Source organism: Amblyomma maculatum, chromosome 1 (genome assembly GCF_055883805.1).
Source record: "Amblyomma maculatum isolate TAMU_Amacu chromosome 1, ASM5588380v1, whole genome shotgun sequence".
Taxonomy (NCBI): domain Eukaryota; kingdom Metazoa; phylum Arthropoda; class Arachnida; order Ixodida; family Ixodidae; genus Amblyomma; species Amblyomma maculatum.
Genome location: NC_139344.1, coordinates 401,148,854 through 401,176,270, shown reverse-complemented (window position 1 = coordinate 401,176,270; position 27,417 = coordinate 401,148,854). Strand labels below are relative to the sequence as shown.

Sequence of the window (27,417 nt, the reverse complement as noted above, 5' to 3'; positions counted from 1 at the left end):
CGTATCTCTGTATCCAAATGTCATAAAAATATGAGCTTTAGCTGTTTGCGGATAATTATGCTGAGAACATATTGTGGAATTATTGCTGCTCTACCATGAACCTTTTCTGAAATAAAGGCCTGCAAATTAGGAAAATTTTCGTTTCCTGGGCCGGTGTTTAGAATTTTTATAAAAACATCTACTCATACCCGAAAAGCGAACATTAACTGAATACAAATAAAAACATGTATATATTTAGTCGGATAATTTTCAGCTAGCTAACTTGAGCATAATTTGTATAATCTATAACCAAAGTTGGCCAGAATAGAAGAGAAGCTCGGAACTCCACCTCTTTGACATTATTAATCAGTCATCACGCAACAGTATATAATATTTTGAAGTTAATATAAAAGGTCGAACGACCATCCTTTGTTCGATCATAGGTGGCGAAAGGGAGGGGACGCGCGCATTTGTCGATGCACCAGCTGTATGGATTTACTCAAGAATGTGGATGGTACATGGGGAGGCTTTCTATTTTTTTAGAAAATGTTTGTCCGTGGTTGGCTTGAAGAAACAATGCGTTTGCGAACACACAAAACAAAACTATTTATTAGAACTCGACTCGAGCGGTGCGCGCTGGCGGCCGCTCATCGGCACGGTCCGAAGTCACGGCTGGCCGGTGCAAGCAGAAGAGGGCTGGGTAAAGGACGAATGGAATGTTGAGAGGGTCGTTGGTCCTTCGTTCCCACGCGCAGCCCTTGCGAACACAACACCGCGGCGGGAATCACGCGCTGGTTGAGCGGGTCGTTGTTCCCCCTCGCCTACGCGTCTACGTGCAAGACACAACAGACAGCATCCCCAGCTGCGCTGCTGTGCGGCCTCCTCCCGAAGCGTTCATTTCAGAGCTTGTTGGAGACGCTACAAGACTTGTGACAGCTTCTTAAACCTTTCTTTAATTTCTTCCCTCATTAATTTTCTTTTTCATTGTGCTGTGCATAATTTTCTCTTGCGCCTATACATGTCCATGTGCCCCGGTTGGTGCTTGCTACATATCAGTGAATAGCTGAGCTGTGAAATGTCGCCGGAGTACGGATTACAGCAACGGCGGGATACCATCGGCATTATCAGACTCAGTGAACGCCGTCATCTTAGACCGTGAGTATATATCTTTGCTGCATGCCATTGCTTCATAATTGGTTCTATATAATCTCCTACCAGTCCGAAATGTTCTCTTTCCTTATTATCCTCGAAACAACTGCGCGAAGCATGACTTCAAGAACTAAGCGAATTTTCGTCCGGGTTGCATGCAAGCAATAAGTGCGTGAACTTATTTGCTGGCTGCGATATGAATAGCATTTGCGCCGAAAATAGAGGAGCCGTGCGTAACAGGTGTGTATGCCACTAACACGTGAGAGAACACTGCAGGCAGCCATTTGCGCAGTTTTTTTTACTGTGCAGCGCGCCGCAATCAAATAGTAACCAGATACTATGCGCCCGGCTTTGTACATATATTTTGGACAGCCTCTCTTCTGCGCGCAGGAAGCCATGTTCACACAGTTTTTGGATTTTGTTAAGAGTTAAGGGCAGTTTTTTGTTTTCAGATGTACAGACGAAGTTTTGAAAACTGTTCGTGCCGTCTGTGCAAGCGAATTTTACAGTGGGGCAGACATGTGCGTGATGCCGCTTGATAACTAGGCTATAATTAAGTCATAATGAACCTCCACTTTTATAATGGTTAAAATCATATTGAGGAATTGAAAGCCGTGAACAGCGCAAGTGAGCCCCTTTTCAAAATTTTCTTAATCGACGCCCCCCTTCTGAGCATGTGCCTTCAGGTGAGGGCGTTATCAGAAAGCGGCGACAATAGGAGAGCGATTTCGCAGACGCGCTTCGAGGGCGGGGGAAAATAACAATACAAGCAAAAAGGCACATCAGCCATGTGTGCACTGCGTCCCTGTCACTGCAAAGTAAACAACGTGCACGCGGGACACAATGTACAAAACATTGACGGCCGGTATGAGGCAACCATATCGTCCGAAATATTGCTCGCGAAGCGCTCGATGACGGCGCGCACTTTCAGGCGAAATGGGACAGGACGTCAGGTCCGCCTGTTCGGCAATTACAGCTCTTTGTACCTCACGTGCCGTACCGTACGCATGAAGTGCACGCCATAGCCATCGTGCAAGAATGTTGAAACCGAAGCAGCGATCCACGTATTCTAATTCTATAGGAAATCATTTGGGAGTAGAAAAGAGCAACTTAATATGATGTGCATGGTTCTTTAATGAACGATATGTATAAATGGACGGTTGAATAGTTACAGTAATGGAGTGTTCTGCTAGAATTGTTTACGGCCGTGACCGCAATAAACATTACTCATATTGCTCTTAGGTTTAAGCTCTGGCATTGATAAGCCTATCTAAAGAACCGACTGGCAGTGACAGGTTGTTTACAGCTGTTGATCAAAAGGTAGGCCATCATGCTATTATTGCAGGCATATTTGCTTCTTTTTGTACCTCTGTTTACTAAAACTTAATTTTGTTCCCCATTCCTAGGGACGCTGCACCTCTTACAACACTCACTGTTCAGTCGCTTTTATTCAAGTATACAAAAAGGAGGAAATGCGCATGCACTCATAGGACAGCCTGTCTTTCCGTTAACAGTTGCAAATAACACGCCACTGCTCCTCGGTACTTTGGATGAAGTTTTCAATGGGGTTACCTGAGATGCCTAGCAATTGCTGTAATATTTATACCAATCACTGCAGTGAAACAGAAAGGTAACACTGCATCACTTTAACTGCTGCATGCACCTATAAACGTGCCTTAATTTATTGCCTATTCTTATAGACTCAGGACCTCTTACTATAGGCTTTGTTCAGTAAGCAACCGTCTTTCATTGCTTCAATTTCTATCTCTCCACCACTTTCTTGTTGCTCTGGGTGCGATCATTTGATTTCATTGTTCAAATCATATTGTTTTATCATGTGTGAATGATTTAGCCTGCACATACATGCTTTCATTTTTTTAGATGCGCATCGGGAGCGTTTTCTACGTAGAAGTGGATCGATTGAGTTGTATCACTGGTGCGAAAACCGACAACCCCCAGAAGATATGTGTCCTGTGGTTGGAAGGGCAATAAAGAAGAAGAAAATCAGCGGAAAAGCCTGCCTAAAAAAAGGTAGCACTGCATCACTGTAACTGTTGCATGCACCTTTAAATATGCCTTATTTTTATTGCCTATTCTTATAGACGGTGGACCTCTTGCTATTGGCTTTTTGCAGAAAGCAACCGCCTTTCATTGCTTCAATTCCTATCTCTCCACCACTTTTTTGTTACTTCGAGTGTGATCCTTTGATATTATTGTTCAAATCATATTATTAAATCGCCGGTGAATGATTTCGCCTACACATACATGCTTTCATTTTTTTTAGGTGCGCATCGAGAGTGTTTTCTACGTATAAATGGATCGATTAAGTTGTATCACTGGTGCGAAAACCAACAGTTCGGTACCCCCAGAAGATTTGTGTCCTGTGGGTGGCAGGGGTATAAAGAAGAGGATAATCAGTGGAAAAGCCTGCCTAAAAACTTACAAAGATGGCGCAAAAGCGAAATGCTGATCAGGGTTAGAGTCTGATTACTTCTGTTATCCCATTTCACTTGCTAGGTGATGTGACATATATGAAGCACCTTAGTATAATTTGTGGTATACTCACTGAAAATTGTGTAGACATTAACTTTTTTCTCGTTCAATTATTTTGAGTGACGCACGAATTGGAATAAAACGAAGTCATCCACACGTCTAATGCCCATAGACATTAGATGCGTGGATGAGCTCATTAATTGTGTTTCTATGTGAGCATGCAATAGTTTGTCGAATATATTAATATGTTAAAGTTGATTTTTTTACTGTTAACCGGAGTAATACATATGCTCCATATCATAGCATTATTCGCCTGTAGTTTGTATCTGCTCTTTCCTAAATTGTATTCTACAAAGTATACGTGTGTCATCTCGTACGTCTATTTAACTAGCGAACAATTTGCAATCGAAGCCCTTTTGTGATGTTTCAGCTACAAATAATGTATGACAGTTGTGACAATATAGGTAGCTTTAGGTATAACATATAGCGCGAAAATCTTTAATATATGCGATGATATTTTTATTCACCGCATTGGCTAAACCAGCCTGTTGAAGAGACGAAATGAAAACAAATATGGATGTCTTCGGACAGGAACAGTAATCGTGGTGCCATGACCATTTTTTTAATTAAATTTTCATATGTCGTGGGCTAATGTCTCGACACAAAGGAATGACCCTTAGGTTTGCCAGATGCAGCGTAGTAATCTCGAAAAAATAAAAAAAAACGCCTATCACTAAAGCTGGAAAATGCCGTTTTTGTCGTTTCAAAAAGTTGCACGTTTGGAGGCCGGCTGGTTGCGTAAAATTTTGTCATCCACTGTTTTTTACTCACCGCATTTGGGTAACGTTTACTTGTAAAAGAAGTATTAAAAGTGTGTTTCATTGATGCAGTTGATTTAGTAAAAAATCGCAAACTTTGCTTCAAGAACAACGCGCTACAAAAATGTTAATGTTCAACCTTACATACTGGCGTGACGCATTGCGTTGTTTGCACTAAAATATTCTGTGTTTATTACGCAGGTCATATTGTTAATTTAAGGCAGAATTTGGAGCTCTAAGCTGCTATGTGTGTTCTCTGTAACGCCACCAAAAGTATCATGCTGGAAAGCGATTTGCTTAAGATTGTAATTATAAAAATTACACATTGCAAAATCATCTTCAAAAATATAGTATTGTTAGTGGTGGTCAAAGCTGACAAATGGAATAATATATTAATAACCTAGATTGAATACTATACTGAATGCTATAGTGAATTAATACCATTTTAAGCTATATTAAGTATTTGTCCCAGAAGCAGAAAAACGGTGTTAAGCGCTGACAATGTTTTAAATTTTACTTAAGGTAAAATGTAACTAAATTAAGCAAATACTAAATTGAAGTTTTGATGCCTATTCCATAAGGGGGAGCCATATAAGCACATCTATAGAACAAAAACAAGCATTTTTATATTTCTAATATTACATTTTGCAGAATTCAATATATTTACTGACTCAAATTAAGAAAGTACTTTGCATTTTTTCCACAGATTTTGATAAAATTTGATGTTGCGGCCGTTTCTTCAATTCTAATCAGTTTTCCTTACTTTACCATTTTCTTACTTTTGTCCAATTTCAAAATAATATGCAGATACACACACAAATCTAGAGCTTCAAATTTTTTCAGAAATAAAGAATGGAACCTAGATAATGTAGAAAAATAGTTTCTGTGCCAAGATATTATTGGATCTTGCAAGAATGCAGGCTGAGTTTGGCCATTATCAACACAAGCACTCGGTTTAATATTTAATGTTACATTTTTAAACAGTATAACGCAACACTTTTTAGTCCGTGATATTTTTGAGGTACTGAAGATTTTTGAGAGGGATTTGAATGAAAATCGAAGATGATCTTTTTTTAATTGCAGCAAATTTGCCCTTTACTGCCGTTTTCGAATTCTGAGCAATTTTGATGCGTTGTGGAGAACACACCTAGTGGTCTGGAGCTCCAGATACTGCCTGGAATTAAGAACATGCGTCAGGAAGTGAAAACATATTTAGTGCAACCAACCTAATGCATCATATGCCAGTACATAAGGTTAAAAATGAATATTATTTTTGCAGCATATCGCTCCTGAAGCAAAGTTTGTGATTTTTTAATAACACAACTGCAAAAACAAAATAGGTTTCTAATAGTGTTTGTAAATATAAAACCTGCATATATTTAGTGAGTAAAAAAGAGCAGATGACAAAATCATGGCATCCAAACTTGCAACATTTTGAAATGGCAAAAACAGCGTTTTCTACCTCTAGAGATATACCATACAATTGTTTTTTTTTTTTCGAGGAAACTACGCGTATCTTGAAAAACTAAGGTTAATTCTTTTGTGCCTAGATACTTGCCCACCACATATAAGAATTTCATTGGAAACGAAAGATGGCCATGGGACCTCGATTATGTTTCTTATCTAAGGCACCCATAATACGCTGTGAGAAAGCCAATATCAAGGGCTTTTTTTAATATTCCATATTTCGAACGGTTGGGCCATCTAAGAAAATTAGAAAGCTAGGCACACCTTAGGTGTAGCCAGCCCTCACTTTCTGTTACAGCTGCATTTGCTAAGCTGAATTAATGCGTTGATTACTTTATTTTAGCCACGAATATAGCGCTATTACGTGTCAATTTTAAAGAAAGGCCGCAGTGACGCGATTCCTGTAGAATTTGTAAGTGAAATCTGTAAACCTTACAAACCTACCCATATATATGATCTCTTGCAGGTTTTATTCAAGCTACATTACACCTGCTGCGCCCCATAGCTTGAGCCAAGGGTTATAAATAAACCATTAGAAACAGACGATGGAAACCGGTGGTGCATTGCTGGCAGCCACTTAGGACAGCGCAGAAAATTTTTATTTTGTACGTGGGGAAGTGAGGTTATTCGCTTAAAGTACTAAATATTCACTTTAGACAATAAATAGGACTTAGAGTCGGTGAGCACGTTCGGAAACCCCTGTTTCAATATTTGCGGTTAGAAACCTCATGTGTACCTTTTTTTCCAGCTGTAGATAAATTCCGGGTTATGTAGATACCGAAACCGTTACCAGCCCATTCGCGCACCTCAACTGTGCTGCTCACAACATGATTTTGAGCGGACAAAACAACCTGCCGCTAAGATTGCTAGCCCCATGCATGAGTAAGGGTGATATGCTGGCGATGGTTGCTTCGCGTCGGCCCTTTGGCGCACATGAAGGCTCGAGTTACAATGAGCGCGCCGAACTTTGCAATGCGGATAATGACTACAAAGCGGTAAGGATATAAATGAGTTTAACAGTATTTTTCAGCTGTAAAATACAAATACAGTCTTGTTGGACGATGTGCTGGCGCGGACGAAGAAACCATAGGCAACTTGTAGGTCTAACGCTACACAGGGCTGTCGAGCCAAGCCAAGTCCTCAATTGTATTGTCCGGGAATCAGATTTCTGTATTTTCGTGGTTTCCTATTGTATCTGGCGTTCATAATGCAGATGTGAGGGTTCTTTATCACAAATAATCAAACGTGGATTGTGCCGGTACTCTTCAAAGTAGCAACACCATTTATCGTGTAAGTCATTAATCAGTAATTTAGGTAAATAATGTCAATAAGGATTCCAAACAAAACCTTTTCTGTGGCGCTCAAGGTAGCTTCCAGCAATATATATCTGGTTTCCTTTGCCTGGCTCCGAAATTTTTTTTTTATCCCTTGGATCAAATTTGCTTGGACAAGCGCAGTATATGTGTAAAAATGATGCACCTGTGAGCTACCCGTTTAAGTGAGCTCCCGTTTAAGTGAACTACCCACAAAACCAGTCAAAAGCGTATATCAGCTAACCAGCGGCCAGTGCAGCAGTCGTGGGCTTAGATCGCTCGTGTATATTATATCTAGCCATTTAAAAAAAAATGAAAATGGTCGCCGAACATTCTCTTGGTAACGATTATTAGTATAAACTGTTTGCACATCGCAGAAAGCGTAGGAGCGGCAAAAAACTAGCGCGCCAGTCATATGCGGAGACAGCCGATAATCAAGCACTAATTCCTAGTGTGGGATGAAACACTGGCTGTCTCAGCCGTATTGCTGTGGAGGCGATCAAAATGCAACAGGGCACATGCTATGCAATGTATATGCGTCTTTCATCCTAATAAACCCAAGGCAGCTGAAACTAGTCTGGAACTCATCAGTATAGTGTTTCTCATTGACCATAAATTTCGGTACATGAATCCTGGAATTTTCTACATCTTCCTAAAATAATGCGCGCGATTTTATATTCCTCGTAATAGTGTTGTAAATTTTGTTTCCTCATTGTTATTGTGCAGGTGCCATTTGCGAAAAAGTTGGGGTGGACGATTTGGAGGCACACGCATTTATTCGCAGGTGGCTGCCTGGTTCCTGTGACAGGGGGGGTGGAAGAAAAAGGCGTTATGCTGAAACCTCCCCTGGCGAACCAGGCATGCCACCTGTGAATGCAATTGCATGGTCAGCCCCCTCACTACGCTTATGAGTGTGCCCTCCAGCTCCCTGGCCCCTTCCACTTCCCGAGAGCCCGCCCTGCCCTGACCAACCCTGCCACTGCCCCGCTAACTGCTGCTGTGTGTGCCCTCAGCGCTGGCTAGTAACAACTGCCGTCTATAGTAACAATTGCAATAAATATTATCTTTTTGTGAACCATGCCCTTGTTTTGTGAATATCTACTGGTTGCTCATGAGCAACAATTTGAATTTATATGGCCACTCCTATTTGAAAGGCCATTATTGTCCCAGCAAGTTCGATGTGCTGTCACGAATATGGCTAGAATGAAAAAGGCTGCATTTTATGGCCTGCACAGGCAGTGCCACAAAATGTGTAATCTTGACATCATCAATGGCACATGAATGGAGTAGCCGGTGTACCATAAACCATTGGATTAATATTGGTATCGACAATATGCGGCATGAATGGAGTAGCCAGTGCACCTGCAATGGCTAACCATTGGTATGATATTGGCATTGACAATGGGCCATCAATGGAATAGCTGGTATTAAACAAATATTGGTAATACAATGATGGTATAAAGCTGGACAGTATTGGCAAGAATCATGGTGCATGAATGGAAAGTCTAATATTGTGCCTACATTGGTGGCTCCAGCTTGGTTGAACACTGGGCCAATCTTGGAACGAAAGATGGGCCAAGAATGGAGAATGTAGTAAAATGCCCAAATGCCAATATCAGTCCAATATTGATGCCATTCTTTTCCAGTGATGAACCATTGTTGGACCAATGCTGGTGTGCTGCTTGGGAATGACATCTGAGAGCAGGCTTCCCACCCACATCCTGTGTCATCAGCCGCGAACACCCCCCTCCTTTCATGGTGACGTGTTCGAGGACGCCGAGGACTGGCTTGAGAACTACGAGCGAGTTGCTCGTTACAACGGGTGGACTGATGAGCGCAAGCTCCACAACGTGTACTTCGCTCTTGAAGAGTCTGCACGGACATGGTTTGAAAACCATGAGGCTGCCTTCCCATCCTGGGCAGCCTTCTGTCGTGATTTCAAAGCCACCTTTCCTAGCGCCGACCGCCGGGAGCGAGCAGAAGCTGCGCTACACTCGCGCAATCAGCGCCCGAACGAGAGCGTGCGTATGTTCTTTGAGGACATGACACGCCTTTTCAAGCGTGCAGACCCACAAATGCCTGAAGATAAGAAACTGCGTCACCTGATGCGGGGCGTTAAACAAGAACTTTTCGCGGGACTGGTGCGCAGTCCACCGCGCACTGTGGCGGAGTTTCTCAGCGAGGCAGCGACCATGGAGACAACGCTGCAACACCGAGCCCGTCAGTACAACCGTGACGTGAACATCATTGGGTCCGACGCACCTCCTGTGCATATCGGCAGCGACATGGACGCTTACGAAATCTCATCCGTTCTGTCGTGCGGGAGGAACTGCAAGCGCTCCGGATGCCTTGCAACACAACAGCTTTTCCTTCACTGGCTGAAGTCGTCCGGGACGAGGTGCGTATGGCAGCTCAGCAAGTTGCTGACGTTCCCCAGCAGCGCGTTCCCCAGCAGCACGTTCCCCACCAGACGATCGACGCGAGGCCCACCTACGCATCCGTCTTACGTAGGGCTCCCCCGCCGGACCATAGTATCAACGCCGCAGCTCCAGCAATGGAGCCGCAGGGTCCTCGCATGGAGGGCCTCGCATGGAGCCGCATGGGGCCTCAGTACTCCCCTCCGCCAATGTACCAGCGACCCCGTCAAGTATGGCGGCCCCGGGACCGTCGCCCCCTGTGCTATCATTGCGGGGAAGCCAGTCACCTTTACCGGGCATGCCCGTACCGCCGCGTCAACATGCGGGGTTTCGCCTCGGAGGAACTCCACCCTCGGTATGACGAACGGCCTACTGAGATTGCAAGCGACCTTGCAGCGCGACAGTATCCCGTCACGTCCGGTTACCAAGAGCGTCGGTCTACGTCCCCGACGAGCTACCGTTCGACAAGTCCCCACTCTTCCCGACGCCGCTCCTCTCCCAGCCCTAGCCGGGAAAACTAATACCAGCGGCCTTCGGAGGCAGGGTCGCTGATGTCGGGAAATGTGAAGATCCTCCGTCATCGTCAGGCCGACCCGACGAGATTTCGCTTGTGTCAGGTAGCGACAGCATCCGGCATACTACCTCCGATTTATGTGTAACGATTGATGGAGTGGATGTCACCGCGTTACTCGACACTGGTGCGGATTATTCAGTAATGAGCCGCGGTCTCGCCCGAGAATTGAAGAAAGTTTTGACACATTGGTCCGGCCCGAAAATTCGCACGGCGGGAAGCCACTTGATCGAACCTGCAGGCAAGTGCACAGCGCGGGTCGGAATCCGTGGTTTTGTGTATGTCGGAGAATTTATCGTGCTTCCTGAGTGTTCGAAAGACTTGATCATTGGTCTAGACTTCCTGCAGACCAACGGCGCTGTCATTGACCTGAAAGAAGCGCGTGTTTCCTTTTCGACGAAACGAGCCGTGGCGCGCATTGAAAACGAAGATCCGGGTCTGAACGTTTTGCGTATAGTCGACGATGACGTGAGGGTTCCGGCACGTTCTAGTGTGTTGGTTCTTGTAAAGCATGACTTATTCCACGATTACGAGGGCATCGCGGATGGGCACCTTCCGCTACTACTCGAGAAGGAATTAGCCGTTGCTCGAGGACTCGTACAACTCCAGAACAGTTGTGCTACTGTCCTCCTGACAAATTTTGCTAAGGAGATGCGGCATCTCGCCAAGGACACGGCTGTTGCCGTCCTTCACGATGTTACTGCCTTGCCTCATTTATGCACCACCGGAGCGAACCCTAAAGAGGAGGCCGCACCTTGTCATGCTCTGCAGACCGTTAAAATTAACCCCGACTTGAGGCCCGATCAGAGGAATCTTCTCTCGGCTCTTCTGAGCGATTTCGCAGACTGCTTCGCCACAGGCTCTAAGGTCGGTCGTACTCCTGTCGCCAAGCACCGCATCATCACCGATGAGACCACGTTACCGGTATGCCAGCGCCCGTACCGGGTTTCTCCTAAGGAACGTGATGCCATTAAAATGCAAGTGGATGAAATGCTTGCGGACGACGTGATCCAGCCTTCGACGAGCCCATGGGCATCGCCAGTGGTCCTTGTCAAAAAGAAAGATGGCACCTTGAGATTCTGTGTCGATTACCGAAAGTTAAATAACGTGACTAAAAAGGACGTCTATCCGCTGCCCAGGATTGATGATGCCCTCGACCGGCTACGCGACGCCAGGTACTTCTCCTCATTAGACCTCAAAAGCGGATACTGGCAAATCGAGGTGGATCAGAGAGACAGAGAGAAGACTGCATTTGTGACGCCCGACGGCCTATACGAGTTTAAGGTGCTTCCGTTTGGTCTTTGCTCTGCACCGGCCACGTTCCAACGTATGATGGACACGGTTTTTATCAGGTCTCAAGTGGCAGTCGTGCTTGGTGTACTTAGATGATGTTGTTATTTTCTCGCCTACTTTCGAGCAACACTTGGACAGGTTGCGCATCGTGCTTCAAGCACTCAAAGGCGCGCAACTAACGATCAAGCCTGAGAAATGCCACTTTGCTTTCAAAGAACTACGCTTCCTCGGCCATGTTGTCAGTGCACAGGGTGTTCTCCCTGATCCCGAGAAGACTACCGCAGTGTCAAATTTTCCACGTCCTACCGACAAAAAGGCACTTCGACGATTTCTAGGTCTTTGTTCGTACTATCGACGCTTCGTCCAAGATTTTTCTAAGATAGCTGAACCACTGACAGCACTAACCAGAGATGACATACCCTTCCTGTGGGGAGACGATCAAGAGCAAGCCTTCCAGGAGCTTAGAAGCCGCCTACACAAACCCCCAATACTCGCCCATTTCGATGAAGACGCCGCAACAGACGTACATACTGATGCCAGCAACGTTGGCCTCGGCGCGGTACTCATTCAGTGGCAAGGCGGAGTAGAACGGGTTATCGCCTACGCGAGTCGAACACTCTCACGATCAGAGGCGAACTATTCGACAACGGAGAAGGAGTGCCTTGCGGTAATCTGGGCCATCAGCAAGTTTCGACCATATTTGTACGGACGACCCTTCCGTATTGTCAGCGACCATCATTCCTTGTGCTGGCTGGCAAGCCTTAAAGACCCGTCTGGACGCTTAGCTCGTTGGAGCCTCCGTCTTCAAGAGTATGACGTTACTGTTGTCTATAAGTCGGGACATAAACACCAAGATGCGGATTGATTGTCACGCGCGCCATTGGACTCCACCGCAGTAGAAAACGCCGACGAGTTCCCCTTTATTGGGGCTATTACTCAATCCCATATGGCTGACCTTCAACGCAAGGACCCGGAGCTGGCGCCGCTCATTGATTATCTGGAAGGACGCGGTGGTAGAGTACCGCTTGTTTTTCGTCGTGGCTTGCAGTCATACGCTTTACGAAGTGGAGTTCTCTACAAGCGCAATTTTGAAAGATCAAGAGAGACATTTCTACTCGTAGTACCTACGCACCTACGGCCTGACATCTTGAGCGCTTGTCACGACGAACCGTCCGCCGGCCACTTGGGAGTTAGTCGTACGCTTGCAAGAATTCGGGAGAAATACTATTGGCCAAAATTATTACCTTCAGTACGATCCTACGTTAAAACCTGCCGTGACTGTCAACGCCGAAAGACTCCACCCGTGAAACCAGCTGGATTTCTTCAGCCGATCGCTCCACCGCAAACTCCATTCCAACAAGTGGGAATGGATCTTCTCGGTCCTTTCCCGAAGTCAACTAATGGAAAGCGTTGGATTGTTGTCGCGACAGACTACTTGACCCGATATGCTGAAACCGCGTCGCTCACAAATGGAACTGCCACCGAAGTCGCAGAGTTTTTTGTCCACGACATCGTGTTGCGTCATGGCGCTCCGGCTGTTATCATTACCGACCGCGGGGCAGCTTTTACGGCCCGCCTGACTAAGGCTGTACTGAACCTTACACATACTAGCCATAGACGGGCCACGGCATACCACCCGCAAACTAATGGCTTGGTGGAACGGCTAAACAGAACTCTGGCCGACATGCTGTCTATGTACGTGGATATAGAACATAAGACCTGGGATCAAATCCTCCCATATGCCACGTTCGCATATAATACGGCACTTCAGGAGACGACGCGGCTCACACCCTTCGAGCTTGTCTTCGGCCGTCGAGTGACCACTCCACTGGATACAATGTTGCCCGTATACACCGACGACGAAGGTGAGCTTGACCTGGACATCGCTAGTTTTACCCAGCGTGCGGAAGAAGCACGGCAGCTGGCAAGGCAGCGCATATACCTACAACAGCAACTAGACGCTAACCGTTACAACAAGGGACGGCGCTTCGCTGCCTACGAGCCTGGAGACTATGTCTGGATTTGGACGCCCGTTCGTCATCGTGGGTTGTCTGAAAAATTGCTGCGCCGGTACTTCGGTCCATATCGTGTCCTCCGCCGCCTCAGCGACGTTACTTACGAAGTTGAATCCGCGACCCAAGATCCCTCAAGCCGCAGACGACGCAAGTTCACTGATGTTGTACACGTCGTCCGGATGAAACCCTACCACGATCGCCCCGCTGACTATTCTTGAGACTGATGGTGCCCCGTTTTGTGTTGTGGTATCCCACACCAACCTAGAATAACATCTGTCAGCTCATCGCATCAAGCAGCATTTGCAGCATCGAGGCGATGCTGCCAAGAAGGGGGGCAATGACACATATGCCATTCATAGACGACGAAGATTTGAACCGGCGATTCGGAGAAGACGACGAAGCGAAACGGTGCTCCGCTTTCGTGCTGCCCTGACTGGCTGTTGGTGTTCTTCGGTGTCACAGTGCCACAGCGCCTTCTGTGTAACGTTACGTTACAATATGAGATGCTTAGACGCCACCCATTGCCACTGCTGTTAGATTCGGCTGAATTCCGTAATTACAAAGCGTAAACTGCCACCATTGGCCTCGTTTAATTTTAACTGAATACAGTGATAGGCTGCGCGTGCCTGCGGTGCCGTGGGTATGTAACATCACAATGTAGCAAAGCCAGCATTCAGAATAATGTAAAGGCAGCTATCCGATGCGCTTTTCCTTTGATCCTTTCGCTCTGTCCCTTACAGCACTACTTGTTAAAGATGCTGGCAGAATATATCAAGTTGACATACCGGTCCTACTAGGTACTTTTGGGCATACAGAGACTTACCAAATAGCAGAGAATTCCGCTTATAATTTACGAGCAAAGTGAGAACGCCAAAAGTCCAGCGCATCGGATTGCTGCCTTTACCTCTTTGAGGACGTCGGAGGGGCGAAATGGTGGCGCCGTGCGCATGCACGAAGTCGTTATGCACAGCGTATCCCTTACTCGACAGAGACGAACAGTTACACGTGACGGCTATGAGAGCTCTATAATTGCGAAATTGAATCGACCCTAATATATTTGGTTAAATGCCGCGGTTGAAACGTCTCATAGCGCCTGTCTTTTACTAACACTCCACTGTGCCCGGCAGTACTCAAACATTTCTACCCTTCCTTTTCTGGCCTCTGCCCTTTCTGTGGAGAGGGGGCTGACACCTTTCACATGGTCTGGGCATGCCAGCTAAACCCTTCTCTTTTACCCATAACCCCTTCCCCTACTAACCAAAGAGGACTGGAAGGTGGCCCTGCTCGGCTGCCTGGATCTAGCGGCACAACAAGCGCTGGTCCAGCGAGCTCGTGTGGCGGCCCAGACCAATGGAGTCCCGGAATAAGGGACTCCACCTAGTATTGTAAGGGGAGCGGCCCACTAGGAGTGGCTCTCCAAGCAACCTCTCCTTTTGTAATAAATGCTTTCCACCACCACCACCGCTACCCGTGTCCTTCCTTTTCTTTCGTGCACGTGTGTGTTTTTAGAGCTACGAATTCCGTCTGTAGCCGCAAATGAACGTATTTTTCGCTGTGAGCATCTGCTCCCTATACGAACAGTAAGTGCTCCGCATATTTGGGAGTGAAACTCTACCCCATATCACTTCCCGCTGCATAGAGTAACTGCTGCCTTTTCGGAGAGTAAAAATCTACCCCAAATGAACTCTCGCGGCCACCCGCAAGTGCAACCCTTTTCTTGGTGTAAATATTTACTCTAATCCAGCATTCTAATTCGAACCTCGTTTAGGGAGGATGTTAGAGAGACAAGCCACTTACTTTTGTTTTTGTAGATTCGTGTTTAGTGTATACTTTTGTATCACAACGCGATGAGCATAAACTAGATATCTGAATTGACATTAGATGCTGCTTTTTGCAACTTATCTGCTTCCGAAACAATTTTTTTTTTACCGGAAATTGAATCTTTTTGGTGCGTCCATAAAATGGACTCCCATAAATATCCTAGGTTCACATGGTGGGTATTGCAGCGGTCAGAGGTAAACTAGCGAGATCCTAAGTCACGTACATATTTTTTTGCCTCGCTCTGACTTTTGAAAGAGAGAAACCTTGCTGCCGAATAAAACTATACTCTGCAGCACGATAGGAGGTATGCCTAAACAGACTGGTATAAAATGGTATAAGATCATGGTGTAAAAACAAGACAATGGCACAAAATTCGAAACGCATTCTATATCATATCATATCAGAAAATCATATACTCTTGGCTGTGGACTTTCAAGGCACAGCCAGCGAAAGCTAGGTTCCATGTCGGCGAGCCCATCTTTAAAATCTTATCGCCCTCCGACACGCAACTCCCTTGGTTACACATAAAAGCAAATCAAGAAACGGGTGTTACTTTTCAAAGGGTGTTACTTTTCTTCCCTAAACAGTGAACGCAGGCTCCAGCTGACGAACGGCGCCCCACATTGCAGTGTTTCCCCCGAAACCGTACGAGAATGGGTGCTCGACATCGAAAATTGTCGGTGGAATGTGCAGAGCGGTTGGCAGGAATGTGGTGGAGAGGAGGTTCGAACTTTAGTCATGCACTGGCGTAAACTTGCTACTGTCCTCATTAAAAAAAAATTTTCAATCCTAATCATTGCCTGAATAATCTTAAACACACAGAATAGTAAATAGCCAAACCACACCACATAATGAAGTCCCTCATTACAACCATGAGCAAGACCTTACCTTCATGGCCAAGGTACAGCATGTCAAACTCGTAATTCTAGGGTCTATAGTTTAGTTGTTATCTCATTACTTTATGTTGGTGATGCCGATTCAGTTCCCCTATTAAATGTATTCTTGTGACCTCCCACAGCACGTTTATCAAAACAGCACCTGGCGAAGAGACCTGCTGCTACCACCTGCCATAATTAAGTATGCTAGTGATTTTCGCTTGAGAAGCCGGCACCGCCGAACACAAGATTTTATGCACAACAAAGGTGAACACCAGATTTTCTGCAAAGCAAAAGCTATATCTCTGTCGGATTTAGGGCGCTAAAAGTGGCGACAGAAGTGACCAATCCTGGATGAATTTCAATGGTGGACTCAGAAGCGCGTGAAGAGGCTCCTCTATGTACTAGTTAATTTATATATATTTGCATTACCTCGTGTTGAATAAACACACGTACATAATAGTGGCCGATGAGACACATGATTATGCTAGCCTGAGTCTTCCGGTCTCTTTTTTCTCGTGCGTATTTTTTGTGCGTCAGGTATAGACGATTTTAGTTTCGGCGCCTGGGCGCAGCCATGTTAATTTGATGGTAGCGCCCCATAGGAGGCAAATTGGGCGACCCGTCAGCGACCCGTCAGGCTTCGTCTTGTACCGAGTATTTTCAAATGGAAAATATTCACGCACAGTGCTTACAATACCTCAATACTCTTGCGTAATGAAGACAAATAAAACCCCTGCCATTGCTTCAGCTCCCCTTGAAGCCATCTTTTGCTGTGCTGTGCGTGTTGATGCTGCAATGCGGCAGTGTAAAAGTGCTATTTCGCGGTGCTGGTTAAAGCTGTCCGAAACCTTGGGGCTATTATGTGCCTTGTTTCAGCGCGCCAGGAAACCGTATACCACCCGTTTGCATGGTGGCAGTTGGAAGCAGACCTAGCGGCCGGGGCGACTGCGAAGGACTGCGCTCCGCTTCCACAGCCCGAACACGTCAGAGTTATAAGTGAGAATATATGTGTTGTATCTTTCATGATACATGTATTTTAAAATATTTTTTTTTGTAATCGTTATACCTTTATGCACAGCGAGTGAACCGTACGGGCAGCTACAAAAGCCGAATACATATATTACGAAAGATGCTCTCCAGACATCGCAGCGTTGGTTTAACGTGGAGTGCGACCCATTTCATTTCGTGTACTCCCTCTCGACGGTGCATATTTATTTTCAGTGTTGCGCTTCTTTCATTTAGCATTAAAGGTATGGGCAGCGTTCACAGCGGTGTACGCCGCTGACTATCGCGTATCAAGCTTGGCAAATGCATGCGTGTCTGTGGTGCGCCGGCGACCTAGTGCGAAAAGCATACGATTGAGCTGTCCTGCTTTAAGAACGTTTACTTTCAAGATGAACCACAGTTTAAGAACAGCATATAAAATAAGTAGCGTTGAAAGTACCACCCGTCGACGTTTTTAAGCAGCCATGGTGTACGTCCGGCGGCGCAGCAACATCGTATCCCCGTCCCGTCGTAGCAGCATCATTTGCACGACGTATTGTTGAGCAAAACGTCGAAAAACGTGAGCTCTCATCTGCACCATGAACGAAGATAACAAATTCACAGCACATACAGCAGCGCATACGAAAGCGGTGCCGACCGCGTGCGCGGTGGACGACGGCACTCTCACCGAGCGCTACTCCCTAGTTGTCGCTAGGCCTAAATTGTTTCACATCGAAGGCATATTCTACGGCGCTTTGTAATGCTCAGCGCTATAGTAAATGGTCGCTCGTGGAAGTACCTTACTGCCGATCCTATTGTGTCAGTAAAAGAAAGATGTAAATTTTGGTGACGCTTTAGCAGCGGAGCCAGCGTGCAGGCCATGAGCCCGCTCCGCACCAGCGGCAGCTGCAGCAGTGTTACGAAACTAGTTCGTATTGCAAATATGAACGGCACAGTATGAGTCAAAGATCTGCAAGGAAGGTTTTTGTTTTGCTGGCGGCTATTGTTTAAGTGAAGAACATATTTTAGCACGCTCTTCTGGCGCTGGTGGAATAGATACACCTTATACCGTTGGCGCGAAGGGCTTACGGGAGGCACGGCATGCCCGGCGTGCGTGTTTACTACGACGGGGGAAGTAAAATGAGCATCATATTCGCGAGTCCGTCATTGGTATCGTCTGTCTGGATTATACAAAACGTTCATAGGCTAATTAAATCAGGATGGACCAGAAAGCAGTGAAACATAAATATATCACAGCCGCACTCGGACTGTCGGAGTGCGCTCTCAGCAGTCATCTTGCGATTACTTTGATTGTTCGTGCAGCTGAAGAGCACGAATTGCTGTCCAAATGATATTATTCCTAAAAGGAACGCTGATAAAAATATTTAGGTACCTCAAACGATTATATATACCGAGGTGCAAGGCATGCTATGCATGAGCGTTCGAACGCACAGCCCCTTTGGTACTTGAAACAATGGTCCGCCGCAATGAATCTGGTTAGAGAGTATTTTCCTCCTCTCCTGCTTGCCCCCGATTAAACGGTCTATTATGTCTGATACGAGCATGGCGGGCTGACGAGCAAAACCGAAGAAAACCAGTGATGACGGTGTACAATTGATTTCTCCTTAATAGACTGCCGTCATCGCTATAGAACAAGAGACACAGCTGTTTCGCTTAAGAACGACAAAAGAAAATCATTCAAACAAGGCAGACAACTGGGCTAGTTGGTGTGTCATGATTAATTAAAATGACAACCGCATGCAACTGGGACCCAGACATAGAAGCGCTAAACACGAGCTCTAAACATCTACTCTTAATGTTTAGTGCTCCTCCTGTCCTATCTGTCTGTGTCCTAGTTACATGCGCTAGTATTTGTAATTATTCCTGAAAATCATTTCGCTGAAAGATATGTTCCAACACATTTTTCTTCTAAGAGGTTACCCGTCAAAACACCTCCGACCTTTATAATACTAGTGTCTCATTTAGCTTCCCCTAAAGTGAGTAACATCCATAACGAAATCTGCCGATTAAAAACATTTACACCTATTAAGCATGTTACATGGTTTTGGTACGTTGTGTAATAATCCATACCGTTGTGTTTAAAAAGAGGTCCCATCCAGATGTGCGTTCTTTATCATGATATTGACGATAAAAACACGTTCGTCATGAACTGTAGCCTCTAGTAACCTTTGCGTTTTGTGAAAAAAAAGAGAGCCACCAGAATTTGCATTTTTTTTCATTCCAGTGACATGCAATGCTCTACACTGTAGAACATCCAGTGCTTTATTAGTTAACAGGGGAATCCTCAACCCAGTTTTGGCAATTTCATTTTCGGCGACTTAAACTTCAATTTCGGCGCTTTCATCTTTAGTGATTTGAACTTCCCCATTTTCACACTTGGTCTTCGAAAATTGGGGATTGCGCCACGCAATCCGGAAGCCGCCATCACTACTGTCTCAGTCACTCGGACTGCGGTCTGCGCTGTATCATCTTCTCCACGAGAATTTCCATAAGAACTGCGAGAATTTCTAGAATTTCTTGGAGCATTTCTAGAACTTCTATAAGGAGCTGCTTGAGGATCTCCATAAGCAGTGCCATGTTCTTCTTCATAATAAGCTTCATCGGAATAATAGTAGTCGTCGTAGTAGTATTCCTCCTCCTCCTCCTCCGGAGAGGGTGGCTCATCGCAGTAGCCAGCGTACTGTTCAGTATTCGGGACTTGGTATTTCTTGCATATACAGCCAGCCTTACACGTTTTACTAGGAGACTCATCTGGCTTGCACTGTTTTGAAAAAAAAAAGAAAGCAAACAAACAGTGTTGTTGTGCGCAATGAAACGCGTTACACAAAAGTTAACTCAGCAAATTACGAATATATGTACAAAAATAGTTTTTTTTTTTAGATCGTATCCAGGAAATGGCTGTTATGCATGGTGATGTTGGCACTTATGAGCAAATGACAGTACTGTCATCTCAGTTTAAATATGGTGTGTATTGAGTGAACCATAAAGACCATCGCCACCGCTTTTTATTCAACATCTCAATTGTTGGCACTCTTCGGGCATTCATTAAAAGCAAAACTTTGACTGGAATGTCCATGTTAAGCCGATTATAGTTTGATTATATCGCCTTTTTTTTTTCAATTTACTTATTTAAACTTGTATATAATTTTTACATGATACTAACCTGTTATAAAATTTTGACTATCCCCCAGGGGGGCTACAGTTTCAGCAGTACATGTTCCGCCATCTCGGAGCCGCTGCATTAGATGGTGCACGTTTCGCCCCACTTAGACCTGATTATGAGGAGACGCTGGTTAAATGGTGCTCGAATATATGGGCTCAAAACCGATGCGTTCAGACCCGCACCGATTTTGTTGCTTTTTTTTTTAATAAATGCTTTAGAGGTGAAAATAATTTGTCATTTTTCAATCAAATGTTGAATCACTCTCTCTGTTGGTTGGCGAACTTGAAAGACCTCTCCTGAAGACTGGCGGTTTAGAGTCGCAATACTTGGCCGAGTTTAAATTATCCGCTCGAAGCCATGTATATACGACCTCAATAAATGGCTTAGCTATCAGAGCGCACAAACATACTCTGACAAGATTCTTGATCAGTGGTGGTGTGCGTATGCGTGCCTTCGCGCGAAACACGAAACATATATATAGCTAATGTTAAGATAGGAGGCCACTTTTACGGAAAAAGGTTTTATTATTAAACATAAAGAAGAAGAAATTAGAGGACAACATTGAAGATGGCCTTTTTGGGTTCTAATCAGAAAGTTCAAATACACTACCCATCTAAAAATGGAGCACATAAAAGACGAAAACACATAAGAGAACGTAAAGAACAAGAGCACACTAGCAACTAATGGGTGGTCGAAGAAGGACCTCTTGTTCAGTTAGCATGCTTTAGGAAATTCAGCAGCGTCAGCATCATAAAAACCACATCAAAACATGATGCAGCTGTACTATAAACAAAGAAAAGAAACTACGACAAACACTTTAAAAAATTCCCCAGCTTGGTGTTCGGCTGTTTTGGATGAAATGCTTGGAAAAAGGGGCCATGGACCAAAAATGTTGGCACCAAAATGAAGTCATATAATGGGCTTCATCCGCACGAGGCTGACGTATGATTGTCCGATGGCGGAATAAATCAGTGGCCCATTGGCGTAACATTGTCTTGGGTTCTTCCATAGCTAGCTCGTGTACTGATTTGGTTTTTATGTTGTTGGCACTGCTGAATTTCTTGGTAGTATGCTCACTGAGTGTGACGTGTTTCTTCGACCATGCATCAGTTGCTATTGCGCTCTTGTTCTTAGTTTTCGTGTTTCTTGTGGGCCATTTCTAGATGGATCTTTATCAACTGGCTCAAATTTCTACTCTACTGAAATCAAATAAAAGAAAAAAAATTGTTTACTTTTATTGTAAATAAAAAAAATCTAAATATGCATCCAACGCCCGAAATTATATACTTCGCCACAGTGAAAATTCATTTTGCTGTTATATGCATAACGGTGGCAGCTGTGCAATGAACCGACATAATTACTTTCAAAAGTGCCGCTTTTAACGATTGATTAACAAAAGCAATAGTTTTCAATCAATAATGTTTTTAAAAGAAATGCAACAAGAAAAGTTACCTTATATATTTATTTCACGTGGTTCATTACACATTCAAATATAAGTAAAATAAGTGCGCAAAATATCCTTAAAAATCTCTAAGGAGAAAAATGCTGCAAATGTTCGCTTAAGCCGATTCGGCAGAAAACTAAGTTCCAAGAAAAATAATAAAAAAGGGATCATATAGCTACATATGGCATATGTCCAAGAGGGTTTAAAATCGGCTACATGTATGCAAAGTCCTCCTTAGTCTTCTCTTCAGTTCTTTTCTTTTTTGCATCCGCTCTCTTTTTTTCCCTTGCTTTTCTGGTGGCATCGATAGAGTGACGAGAGGATTTCTTGTTGATATTATTGGTCATTACTCAAGGAGCTTTCGACAAGCATTCATCTCTCCAATGTAATAAAAGCGCGTAAACAACGAAAAGAAGGCATAGAAGCACAGGAGGCTCCGAGCAAATAGTCTGCAGGTTCATTTCGCTGCGGAATGCTCCAGTGAAACTACAGATGTCATGCATCGCTGGTGTTAAGAGTTGTGAAGTTAGAGCTCAACTAGCCATGTAAATCCAAGGTTGTCGTGCCGAGCCGGAGCCGGAGCAACAGGCGTGGACTACTTGATGTCGGGATTGTGCCGCCGCCAACTCTACAGCCTCCCTGTGCGCGTCGCGCATGCGCAGCAACTACAAATGACGTCATAACTCGGCTACTAATAAAAGGCGGACAAAAGGTGTTCGCTCTTCAGATGAAAAGTGAATGGTGCCTAGAAAGTCAGCCCGTATACTGTGACCGACAAAAGCGGCAGCTACGGGAAGCCACGTGGATGGATCCAGAAGTTGCGGCGTTGTATAACACGAGTCGATAGCAACACCTAGAAGCCCAGATCTGGAGTAATCACTGCATACGTCTAAGCTAACTTGGCAACAAACAGAAGATAAGCAATCTGCGACACTATAGAGCTTCACTACGTCTAACTGTGCGTAAAAGTGTTTTGACAGATTACGTTTACCCGGAGCTAAACCACCGCAATTGTATTGTGAACGCAATACTACTCTCATTTCCAGCCCTTCGGGTAGCCACGGTCGGCAGGCACGTTTGACCTTTAATGACCCCAGATGGCTGTGATGTCATACCAGCTGCGAGAGATGGGCTGCTAAGTTGAGCCGTCGGGTGCGGCGGTCGGTAGGCATGGCGCGCCGCGGATGATATGATGATGTCACTGTAACTTCATACCAGCTGCGAAGGATCGGCTACCAAGTCGAGTTGCCGGGTGGCGGCGGTCGAAAGGCACGGCGCGCTGCAGCTAGAGTCGCTCTGCTACAGAGTGGAGACACTGCTGTCGCCTCTTCTCTCGCAGTTGAGAGAAAGAGGAAAACGATGGGTATATAAATGCTCGCGCTTGCTCAGCTGAGGCACTCGTTATGCATCCTGATAAACATAAAGAAAAGTCACGCCGTCTCGATGAAGTGAGGAAACGACGGCGGGCTACAGAGACATATGAAGAACGGGAGCAGCGTCTCGCTCGACGGCGCGCACAAGATGCAGCTAGACGAGCGCACGACTAGATGAACTAGACGAGTGTTGTGCATTAATTTTGCGATCAACATGGTACAGCACTATTGGCTACACTACGAGCTGAAATTTAGCTACCATGCTATTATTGCTTTCCCAACCTACCGGGCTTAACTAAAGCTAAGCCATAGATAATTTTTTTTGCTCCTAAATGCAAGCAAAAATCCACACTCATGCATGAGAACAAGTGTAATTATATATGTTTAAAAATTAAGAATAAAAAGAGCTAGGATACGTGAGCAGGAAAATATTTATTATACTTGGTAACCGAAACTAACATTTTCGGTTTACCGAATCCTCACAGCTTTGCAAGTTTGGCTATCTATCTTCCGTATTATTTTATTGAAAAGTATAAACCTTTTGCCAATAATTTCAATTTGATTACATCAGTTCACTGAATAAATATAAAAAAACAAAATCAGTCCGCAAGTTCATGAACCTGAAACCTGCGCGGTAAAATATTGCTCGCCCCTCTTGTCAGCGTTTTTGTTGCTGAATGCAACTAAATATAGACATACTAAGAAACATTTATTCTAATTTAAAATTTCAATATTTGGAAGAAAAAGTGCAAGATCATAAAAACAGCGAAAAGAAGTTCGGTATGTGGAAACCGAAGCTGGTAGTTTAGGGTTGCTAAATGAGCAAGGAGTTACAAATTGTGTTGCATCTCTGAAAGAATTTAGTGAGAAGCGCAATTTTCTGCTAATCATTCAGAGATGATTGTGTAGAATGGAAGCTTGGCCGAGTGGGCGACATTCACTTACCACATAGCGTTAAACAAAAACACCACAGGGAGATATACAGGACGGGTGGCCGCCCTGAATGTCTCGCTGTCTACGCGTCTGTTTAGTTTTATGTGCGAATGATTGTGTAATTCAGGAAAATAAAATTTTCTAAATTATTTGTTTGCGAGAATAAGTTTTCAAAGTGGCCTCTAAGCTTAAACGGCGCTTTTCCTTAAAAAACGTTTTCCTGACAGACCTTCTCAGTGGGGAAGCGTTCCCGCGCTCTTTGTAAAGAAGTTTGTTAATACGTCGTCTACGCAGCGAAGACTGCCCAAAACACTCATTGACAAGCATTTATGACAGAATTATTCATTATACTGTTTAGATGGTATAATGCTTCTCACAATTTCCCAGTCTGTGTTTTTGAGTATTTGAGAACTGCCAGCATACCATAGTGAGGCAAACGTATGTGTTGTCACATTACGCTTCCTACGTACCATTTTTGCTTCATGTTAAAGCCTATGTGCTTTTTTTTGGAAATAATTGCATACTTCCCAGACGTACAGGAGTGTCGTTTAACTAGTCAGACCACGCCTGCTTCACACTCTTTAGGACGGCACCAAAAATACTTATGTGTAGCGGCTTATATTCAGCCTGAGGATGGTTTTAACAGATGCCGGAACATCATCGCCGCTCATAGGATGACATGAAAGGAGCTAAAAAACAACAGGAACAAGGGCTCCTTTCTAACCAAGAACATCGGGCCTTCAACGCAAACGGTGACAGAACGCTATGTCGGCATGCTCCACGCAGTCAGCAATGAAGATCGCTCGGCAACTGATGCGCAAACAGTCGAGCCTGAAGTGAACATCTTCAGCGTCAAGTGAAGCCGGCGAGCTGTGTCCTTATGTTTTCCGGGCTCTCCACCAACACGTCATCTCGGGGAAGAAGTTCACTTTACATCCTCTTTAGACTCGCCCTCTTCTGTGTGCCCGCTCCGGCAAAAAACCTCATGTTCCTACCATATGCACCATGCCTACCTGCTCACTATATACGTGGATCTTCGCGATATTGCATGTTCGAGGCTTAAAATCCTACTTGTGTTCACTTACCAGGGCCACAACTCGCGTGCCTTATCCGGAGACAACAGAGCGGGACCGCTAAAACGTTCCTGCAGATGGCAAATCCCACAGCCAGGCGCGCAATCCTGGTGGAGATCCGGTCCACACAGACGTCCGAAAGCAAACACGCCCTTCCCCGCCTCAAACCGCACCTATGCTGGAGCACTTCACTTCCAAAACTAAAAAGCCCCCTTAACATAGCTCGGCTCCCGATGAGCTCTATCGCAGAGGGTCTAGCAGTGCAAGAAATTCTGTCTAGCTCCCCACCGACTCCTATGTGTTTTCCTCTGAGAGGTCTGCGTGTACGCATTGGCGACTGCCTCTGCGCCCCCCCTTCCATAAACCACGAGGCTTCAAAGAGATTTTTCCTAAAACCTCTTTATTACGCTATGTCAGGGCTCCCAGGCTCTCTGCCAGTCGATTCGCCTCTCTTATTGGGCCGCTCGGTATATGCAGACAACGCTGACGTCTGGCTCCGCCCCCCAAATAAACATCCGGAAGACCAAGCAAAGGCTACAGAAAGCACTGCCTGCCATCGTGACTACATACAAGGCAGACGCCTCCAAGACCGACGCCAATTTCCTATATCCATGGGGGCCCTTTTAGGGACATCCCCATTGCCCGTCTGTGAAGATGACTTCTTCTCGAGACCAAGTGAAATACCACGGTAAGATTACCGATCGCAAATTCACCTGGGCTCCTATTGTGAAAGCTGTCATCCCCAGGCATAGGCACACCGCCCAGACCATCATCAAACTTCATGCGGGAGCAACAAGCTGCAGAACTGCCGGAGCTCTTGGACTCCACCATCGAATAGCTAAATCCCTCTTGTTTTAAGCCTCCCCACTCATGAGTCGACTGCGTGCGCGCCTCATATATTTGCGATCGCTCACCACACTTTCAACCGAAAGGGGTAGGCCTCCTCTGGATCTCGCTCATCGCGGCCAATTATGCAGAATCCGACACATGGCCTCTGTCGCTACTCTTCCTCAATGCTTATCTCCGTCTTCACAATAGTCCCAACAATAGGCCCTCCTGTTTCACCTCTCGAGATCCCCTACAAGATGGCCACCTGTATGCTCTTCACACCTCTGTTGCCGGAGACCGTCCAGCCTATGCGGCCGTGCCCCGTTATCCATCCATCCTCCTCTGGAGAGGAACGTCTCTATTGCCGGATGGAACAACCTTCGCACTGCAGCTTCTGGCCTTCAGCACATGATCTTTCATCACAGAGGAGGACCCTGTGGATTCTACCACATCTACACAGATACTCCGGCTCTATTCTGCTGTCCACTCAGAAGGCACCGCAGCTTGTGTAATTCGAGTTGGGGCTGTACAAGACCAGCCCCAGACTCTTCCAGCGGCTCCACAGCAGTATAACTAGCGGGTCTCCACCAGGCCGCTGACCTCCTGTGTAGGGTCCCGCATTATCGGGCAGCCATCATCCAATTGGACTGAGGGCTGCCCTCCGGCTCCTCAAATGTCCATGGGACACAAGCGGTGAGCGCATTTCTCCGGTCCTGCCTCCTGGAAATCCGTGATGAGAGGTCGGACTTGTCGCTCTATGAATTCATGTCCACCTCTGTATAGCGAGGAACAGGGAGGTGGACGGACCATGCAAAGCTGGGTCCTTAATCGGAGGCCATTCAATTGTTGGACTTCTCAAGACAATCATTCTTTTGCATCCAGACTTCAGAGATGCAGCAGGCACCCAGGCCCATCGCCTCCCACAGAACCTAGCTCCATCAGATCAGCGACTCCTACTGCTTCGCAATGTCTGCTCTCGAACAGCCTCTGGTCATCATTACAATGACTGCGCACCAACCGCCCATGCTTCTCCTGCAGCGCTGACGAGGCTGAGTGGGGTACCTACTCTGGTTCTTTATCATCTCTCCACCAAGCCAGGGAGCACTTGTAACAAACTGCCATTGCCTGGGCCTACACTCCTTCTAGTCAACCAAGTACTGTTCTCTACTGGTCAACATTTCGCTACCCTTCGACAACTACTGACGTTTCAGGATGACCCATGTTTTAGTTCAGGCTCCTGTGTCTCAATCATTCGAGTGCACATGTCGTCAGGGTGCTTAAGGCGCCCGACGTTCAGCTCCCGCTATCCACCTCAGCTCATTCCTTGGAGCAAGCGCTCGCGGCGGTCTTGTGCCAGCCCATTGCTTCTCCTTAAACTCCGCTA

At 45.6% G+C, this 27,417-nt stretch overlaps 2 long non-coding RNA genes across 3 annotated transcripts in view; one reads left to right on the top strand and one right to left on the bottom strand.

Annotated features, from left to right (window-relative positions):
• Positions 1 to 551: 551 nt before the first annotated feature.
• LOC146208699 (uncharacterized) lies at positions 552 to 8,113 on the top strand. Of its 2 annotated transcripts, none has more exons than XR_014703398.1 (3): positions 552 to 1,134; positions 3,010 to 3,159; positions 7,946 to 8,113. It is a non-coding gene; the product is annotated as an uncharacterized LOC146208699 (long non-coding RNA). The 2 variants fall into 2 exon arrangements; XR_014703399.1 differs by lacking the exon at positions 7,946 to 8,113 and adding an exon at positions 3,413 to 3,783.
• Positions 8,114 to 19,467: 11,354 nt separating this feature from the next.
• The window catches only part of LOC146208698 (uncharacterized), a 30,004-nt gene continuing 22,054 nt past the window's right edge, over positions 19,468 to 27,417 (bottom strand). Inside the window, exon 3 of the long non-coding RNA XR_014703397.1 lies at positions 19,468 to 19,980. This is a non-coding gene — a long non-coding RNA (uncharacterized LOC146208698). The remainder of the gene's footprint in view (positions 19,981 to 27,417) is intronic.